The 7,988-nt window shown below is 44.3% G+C and overlaps 1 pseudogene; it reads left to right on the top strand.

Annotated features, from left to right (window-relative positions):
- Positions 1-4,052: 4,052 nt before the first annotated feature.
- On the top strand, positions 4,053-4,956 carry LOC136525665 (uncharacterized; annotated as a pseudogene).
- Positions 4,957-7,988: the final 3,032 nt, after the last annotated feature.

Raw genomic sequence — 7,988 nt, 5'->3', positions numbered from 1 at the left:
ATTATTGTACATCAGAGGGGCTTGAAGTCTTGCAAGATCACACCAACCGTGTTTGTGGTGTGGCCGCCACCATGTACCGGAGGGAACAAGGCCCGCGGCGTTTCGGCCGGAAGCTTGATAGTGAAGACGGCGGGGAGCATCCGGGAGAGGCTTACCGGAAGGCACGTCGGAGACCCACTTGCGCGTGGGGAAGGCCCGAGGCTATCCACGAAGTTACTCGACCGGGAGCTTGACCCTTGCGATGGATTCCTTGCGAGGGGCTCCAACAAGGACTAGGGGGAAGCTTGCGCGCTTCTCGATACCTCGGTAAAAATACTGGAGTCATCGATGGGAGTTTGCATATCTCTACCTTGCTTTTTAGCTTCCGCATTTACATTGATTACTTTACTACGTTTACGGTAGAGATAGCAACACACTAGCAAAACCGTAGTTGCACATCTAGATAGTTTATCTATTGCATTGGTTTTGCTAGGTTTAGAAAAAGAGGCCATAGTTTTGAGTTAGAATTTTAAGTTGCCTAATTCACCCCCCCCTCTTTGGCGTCACGGTCCCTTCAGAGGATTATCGGGTCGAGTTGAACCTTGACCAGCGGCTTGACCAGAGAACATATAGCGTGCCATTGACATCAGAGGTGGCCGCCGTCTAGGTTGAGGGGAGTAAGCGCCATGGCCAATTCGAGCATAGTGTTCTCCTACAAAGGAAGGATCGTTCTATACACGACATCCGCTCATATAATGCATGCTATGACCCACTGTCATACCCATTGTTCTTTCCATGGGGTGAGCTCGGGTGGCACAATTGCATTCCAAAAGTGGGTGTGACTATGGCTCAAGTTGAGCGAGCTCGAGCAATCCACAAAAAGCATGCTAAGAATGATGGCGATGATCATGGAGGTAACTTGAACTCTTTTCAATAATGCAATATAAACTCTTTTCTGTTAACTCATGATACTAATTCGAACAATGTCTCCCTATAGAACCTATTGCGAATACATGTGTCTCCGTGCGCGACTACTACTGCTACAAGTTCTAGATGCGGCTAGGGATATTTAATCCAATACTCTATGGTCGACGTCTTTTCTAGCAGTTCGCCGTCGACACCTACATCAAGATTGAGAGCTCGCGTTTAGACTACATGAGGAACAATCAGGATACTTTGAGGGCTGACCTATACCAAGGCCTAGTGGACAGCATGCATTTGGGTGAAGGATCTGCTAAGAATATCGGAAGGCGTACTGTCCTATCTTCATCCTTCATCAGAGGACCCCATGATATGAGGTGTCGGTACATGGATGCAATGGCCCTGTTGCAAAAGTACGGTAAACCTGATATCTTCCTCACAATGACATGCAACCCTAACTGGGATTATATCAAGAATGAACTTTATCCATGCCAGACACCACATGACCGCCTAGATCTTGTCACACGAGTCTTCAGAGCAAAGTTAGAGGCGATGAGGAAAATGTTGATGGAGAAAGACATACTTGGGAAGGTGAAGGCCTACATATATCTAGTGGAGTTCTAGAAGAGGGGCTTGCCACATGCACACTTCTTGCTAATAATGGAACAGAAGTACAAGCTCACATGTCCCGAGCAATATGACATGATTATCACTGAGAGCTACCAAACAAGAAGAAGTACCCTAAGCTATACAAGATGGTCACGAAGCATATGATGCATGGTCCCTGCGGGACGCTTAATCCATATTGTCCATGCACGGTGGGCCACGAGTCATGCAAGAACCGTTACTATGAGGCAACATCATAGGGAAAGGATTCATACCCCATCTATCGGTGACACAATGACGACTGTACGCAAAAAGTTCAAGACCATTACCTAGACAATCAATGGGTTGTGCCTTACAACCCTTGCCTCCTACGTACCTTCAACTGCCATATAAATGTTGAGGCCTATGGGAGCATTAAATCAGTAAAGTATCTGTTCAAGAACATATACAAGGGACATGACAAGGCGTCAGTGGTGATGAGGGAGACTGACAAAATAGACGAGAAAGGGAACATTGATGAGATCAAGCAGTATAGAGACGCCTAGTGGGTGATGCCTCCAGAAGCACTATGGAGGATATATGGCTTTGGCTTGAGCAAGAACCATCCACCGATACAGCAGTTGTAGCTTCATCTACCCGACATGCACATGGTGGCAATTCATAAATGGGACAAGGTTGAACGGATCGTTAATAGGCCAGGTGTAGAAGAGTCAATGCTGGCAGCATACGTCGATGTAAAAAGGCTGCATGAGGAAGCCCACAGAATCTTGTATCAGGACTTCTCGGAGCATTTTACCTGGCAGTCTGATGGTAAATTCTGGCAAAAAAGAAAAAAAACTCTGTTTTCCAAGTTGGTAGAGTCATCTCGGCTCATCTTGTTGAGTGAGAACGCTACTATCTTCGTGTTCTCTTAAACAATGTTGCTGGTGCTACCTCATACGAACACCTTCATTTCATGAAGCTATGGAAAGGAGGGGTCTAATCGAAGAAGACAATACACTAGATGAATGTCTAACTGAAGCTACTTTATTCCAGATGCCTTCCTCTCTATGAAGGCTATTTGTAACAATATTGGTATTCTACGAGCCGAATGATGTGATGGGGTTGTGGAAAAAACACTATGATGCAATGTTAGAGGACTACAGCCACAACAATCCATCCCCGGATCTAGTGCAACAGATGGTTTTGATAGACATTAGAAACTTGCTGTAGTCTATGGGGAAGGACATAAGGTCATTTCCTCTTTCAGATGTTGATCACTCATACGACAATGCCAGCCATATTCCTCGTGAGATATTTGAGGAAGCTAGCGTCGAGCAGAATCCCGAAGATGTGCTATTGTGTGACTCACTCAACGCCGAGCAAAGGTCTACCTATGATGAGATAATGGCCGCTGTCTACCGCAAACAAGGTGGGTTGTTCTTTGTGGATGGACCTAGCAGGACGAGAAAGACCTTTTTGTATAGGGCACTTCTTGCAAAACTATGTAGCTAGGACAAGCTTGATGTGGCTACAGCTACATCTGGAGTCGCAGCATCCATAATGCCAGGCGGGAGGACGGCCCACTCGTGTTTCAAGATACCCCTCACTCTTGAAGAGGGTGGTTGCTGTAGCTTCATGAAATAGAGTGGTACTACCAAGTTGCTGCATCAAGTAGCTCTCATAATTTGGGACGAGGTACCTATGACAAAGGGGCAAAATGTGGAAGCACTAGACAACAGCCTACGAGATATAATGGGCTGGTTAGACCTACCGTTTGGTGGGAAGACTATTGTCCTTGGTGGGGATTTTAGACAGGTCCTTCCTGTTGTGCGAAAAGGATCCAGGGCTCAAATAGTCGGGGCTTCTCTACGAAAGTCGTATCATTGGGAATCCATGCGCCACCTAAAGCTCGTCCACAACATGAGGCCTCAGAGTGACCCATGGTTTGCCGATTATCTGTTGCGCATTGGTGGTGGAACGGAAGAGGTTAACGGAGATGGCAATGTACGTATTCCAGACGAGATCTGTGTCCTATACTCTAGCGATGCCGAGAAAGATCTTCATAGATTGATCGGCATCATCTTTCTAGATCTAAATGCAAACATGGCGGACAAAGACTACATCACCACCAGAGCGATTTTATCTACACATAACGATTGGATGGACATGGTCAATATGAAAAGGATTAAGTCCACTTTTGGCCCCTCAACTCTCATGTCGGTCTAATTTTTACCCCCAAGTACAAAACCGTCTGATCTGGGCACCGGAACTTTCAAACCCAATCAATTTAAGCCCCTCGGCATGTTTGAGGTGGTTTGCGGTGACGTGTTCCCGATTTTGAGTGGCCATGCTAACGTTGATGGACACGCTGGATCACCGCGTGTGTCAAAAACATGAGCCACCCCGGTCAACTCTCTCTCCCTCTCAGTTCCTCTCCCCTGAACCCTAGACGCCGCCACCGCCTCCATCGCTGTAGCCGCTACCGCATCCTCTCCTCCGGTGCCTCCATGTTCGTAGTCTCCCCTCCGCCAAGGAGTCCTCCGCTGCCGCCTTCGTAGTCATCTATGGCGACCTCAAGCGGATCCAGCCAAAGTTTGGGGACCCAAGAGTCGCGATGGCGTCGCCATGGCGATTCGTCCTCACCCATCCCCTATCGTGAAGGACCACTAGAGTATACCCCAGCTGTGCTATGCAAATGCGGTGCAAAAGCTGCTAGGTTCATATCTTAGAGTGATTTGAACCTAGGATTGCTGTATCTAAAGTGTGCACGGGCTCGTGTAAGTTGTTCTCTTCGTGATTCATAGTCTGTAGATGCATCAATGATTGATTATGTCTCTGATTTGTTGGTTATTGGTTTGTTTCATAGGATGGTGGTTGCGACTTTTATAATTGGGTGGATCCGCCAAACAGTAGCTTCAAGAAGCAACTTCTGCTTGATTTGCGAGATGCAGTGAAGTACTAGAAGCGTGCAACTGGAGTAGCTGAATAGAGTTTGGAAGATGCAAGAATGGAGACTGCAAGACTCTTGGAAGGTGCAACAAGGGAGAATCAAAGACTGCAGCTTCAGCTGGAAGGCACAACAAGGGAGAATCAAAGACTACAACTTGAGCTGGAAGGCGCTGTCAGGTACAATGAAGACAGAGGTGCCATGTTTGTTGCAGCCAGGACAGATGTGACCATTATGCAAGCTGAATTGCAGTTGGGAGCTAAATCTAGAGTTGAGATAGAGGTGAGGATAGGGACATTAGAGAAGGAGAGGAAGTTCTTGTTTGGTGCTCTATTTGTTTGTGTAGGATTAGTGGCTGCTTCCTGGATGCCTTGGATCATGTAAGTCAATGTGGTGTTAGCCTTGGTGTAGTTGTAGTTGTAGTTAGTAGGATCCATGTTGGTACTGAAAACCTACTCAGGTTCTATTATGGGTTGTGTATCAGCTTAATGCATGAGCATAATGCTCAGGACCATGTATGAGTATCAGGTTAATGCTCATGTCCTAATGTTTTAGTGAAATGTGGTTGCATGAATCCTTTTATATGTTTAACTTGGCCATGTACTAAATGTTAAGTTCACCCTCCATGTATTTTCTTAAGCTCTATAGAATAATCTAATATCCAAATAAGAGAGAGGTTTACCCTAAATTTAACCTAACACCCTAGTTTTACCGTGAGATGCCAAAATTCTAAGTTGCCGGTGATTGTGAGGTAGGGTGAAGTGGCGAGAAAAAAACCCGAGACGGAGGAGAAATAAGAGGAAGAACGCTCGGAGAAGAAGTGTAGGCTGGGTTAAATGCAGGTGTCTCGGCGCCAGTCACTCTGGCGCCGAGCCCCTGGCAGGCTATTTCCCCGTGCCCAGGACCTCGGTGCCAGTGATCGTGGCGCCGAGCCAAGGGTCCATTTCTGGAATTATTTCCGCCAGGGGTCTATTTGAGAGAAACTTTCGAAAAAAGGGCCAAATAGTAAAAAATTCGGTCGTATGCGCGATTCAAGAGGTGGGTGCGCCGCCGCGGTACGAAGTAGGCAATGTGAAATGTGACGCGGCCTCTGTCTGGCCCAGGCCCAAGAGATGGGCCCAGCCTATTATGAAAAGCTAGGGGGCCCATGGTTGGTGGATGAGGCCTGCCCCAGTCCAGAAGGGGTGACATATGTGGCGCATCTTCATCAAAAGTCCTAGAACGTGACAAGAGGGTAGTGGGTTGGTCCTGTTTGTGCCTGGGATACAAGCAGAGCGTGTGTTTTCGGGATATCTAGCTGGAGACATTGATTCGCGAATCACCGCCTAGTCGGTACGACTTGTCTTAACTCTAGCACCGTAGTAAAAACTGAAAGATGAAGGATGGAATGGAAAAAAATCTGATTGTTTACCACCTGCTTAAAAGTAGCACATGTGCTTACATAGAATGGTTAGTTAATGAACTAATGCACTGCTAATAAAAATCGAATATAAGGTCGCACTTATAGTAATGCTCTTGCAGATGCAATAAACCCACAAGCCACATAACCTTGCATATATCCTTGGAGTCTTTTCTTTCCTCTTGTCGGATAAGTCTTGCTGAGTACAATTAAGTACTCAGGGTTTTATTCCCGCTGTTGCAGGTGACATGCGAATACTAGAGCTAACTCTTGTATGTGGACTACCCTTGGTGGGCTCAGCGATGATTCCTTTACGCTGCGATCATAGTTTACATAGATATATAGTTCACCACAATACAAGTGAAACAGGAAATGTTGTATATACACCCGAGCCAGGATGATTGGGCCTCACTATACTACGATGTGAGTCCTTCATCTTGTTGACACTTGAGGGCACATAACTAAAAGAATACATTTGTCAACAGATCCCTTGGAGGACACATAATTAATAAGAAAGAGAAGTGCTAAGCGAAGGATACAATAAATATAGATGTTTGGCAGCATAATATGGATCGGGCGGTCCAGGCAACAAAAAGGCACCGATAGGTATGGATAAAAACGGATGGGATAGAAGGGCTAATATTATATTTGTTTTTATATTTCTGTTCGGATTTGGATTCGAATACAGATATTGTCAACCATAACGGATAGGATACGATTGGATATCGACATCATAAATATGCGATTTGATTATTCGGATACGGATGTTGAATATCCGGACTCGGATACGGATAGATTTGAACTCCTTTAAACAGATTCGGTCTCGAATACGGTCAGAAAATATCCGTACCGTTTTCACCCCTACCAATAGGTTAGAATTGATTTACTCAGGAATGTACAAAAGGGTACAGAGAGCTTTTCACAGTTTAAGTGAATAAATTGTTCACGATTAAGAGCTTTCATTACATGGTCTCAAATATAAATACTATGTAGTAAATCTAAAACTTTAATTATAAGATTATTTTTTGGTTCGAAGATTAAGGTCCCCTAAATATCCTCTGAACTTTAACAGAAAATTAGAACTGCAAGTTTAGACAGACAACTTATACATAGCATAAGTCGCAACCTTAAATATCTATGAGAGTGCATTATGGCCCTGTTCGCTTCTCCTATAATCCGTCTTTTTCAGCTTGTTTTTTCAGCCGGAACAGTGTTTTTCTCTCACAACAGATCAGTCGGAACAGTGTTTCGTCTTGTTTTTTTAGCGAAGCGAACGAGGCGTATTTATGAAAATCTTTAATGAATCTCAACCACCTTAAATATAAGTTACACATACATGCCACAACAGCCAAAAATAGCAAGCAGCTGCAGCCTCTGATAGGCTCTACTGAGAGAAACATTAAAAAACATGCTTCCAACAGCAACTTGAAAGACAAATAACTTATCCTCCACATCAGAGAGACAGACATAAAGTGATAAGTAATTCCTTTTTGTGTCCAATGCAAACTGGCTATATACATAATAAAGTAGCTTTACATATGGAGAAACTCACCTGCCATATCTTGAGTTTAAATAGTGCATATAGCTGCGTTCAAATCCTTCGCAAGTAATAAGCAAAAGAGGCTCAGAATCATCCCTTGATTTTGCAACTACTGTTCCATCATCAGCATAGACAAGTGAAGCAATGACCTACAAGATGTACAAAGTTTGTAAGAACACTATGCAAACAAACAAATCAGTATGATTTGTTATGTGGCTGCTGGGATTGAGAGGGAAAGAGCAGCCCACATTAATTCTAAAATTAATTCTATCAAATTTGAAGTACTTTAGCTAATTGTGCTTAGTTAAAGTTGTTTCCATAGCACTGGAGTGAGCACTGAAGTTAGCTAATTTTGCACACAATGCTACTTACAATTTCACCACAAGATCATTACACAGCTAGGACATGAAGGTGATGTTCACAATGGCATAAGAGAATGACAGAACAAGATGAGAAGAGCTTGAAATTATTAGCCCCTTTTTCAGAACTGATACTATTAGCACTTGAGCATTAATTGGATCCCAGAGAGGACTCTTAAGACACCCATAATAATATGCTGTAAATCAGCGGCGATCCAGACTAAGAAAAAGGACAATATGTTTATTGAGTAGTAT

Source organism: Miscanthus floridulus, chromosome 19 (genome assembly GCF_019320115.1).
Source record: "Miscanthus floridulus cultivar M001 chromosome 19, ASM1932011v1, whole genome shotgun sequence".
In the NCBI taxonomy this organism is placed as follows: domain Eukaryota; kingdom Viridiplantae; phylum Streptophyta; class Magnoliopsida; order Poales; family Poaceae; genus Miscanthus; species Miscanthus floridulus.
This window is presented reverse-complemented; position numbering and strand designations above follow the sequence as displayed.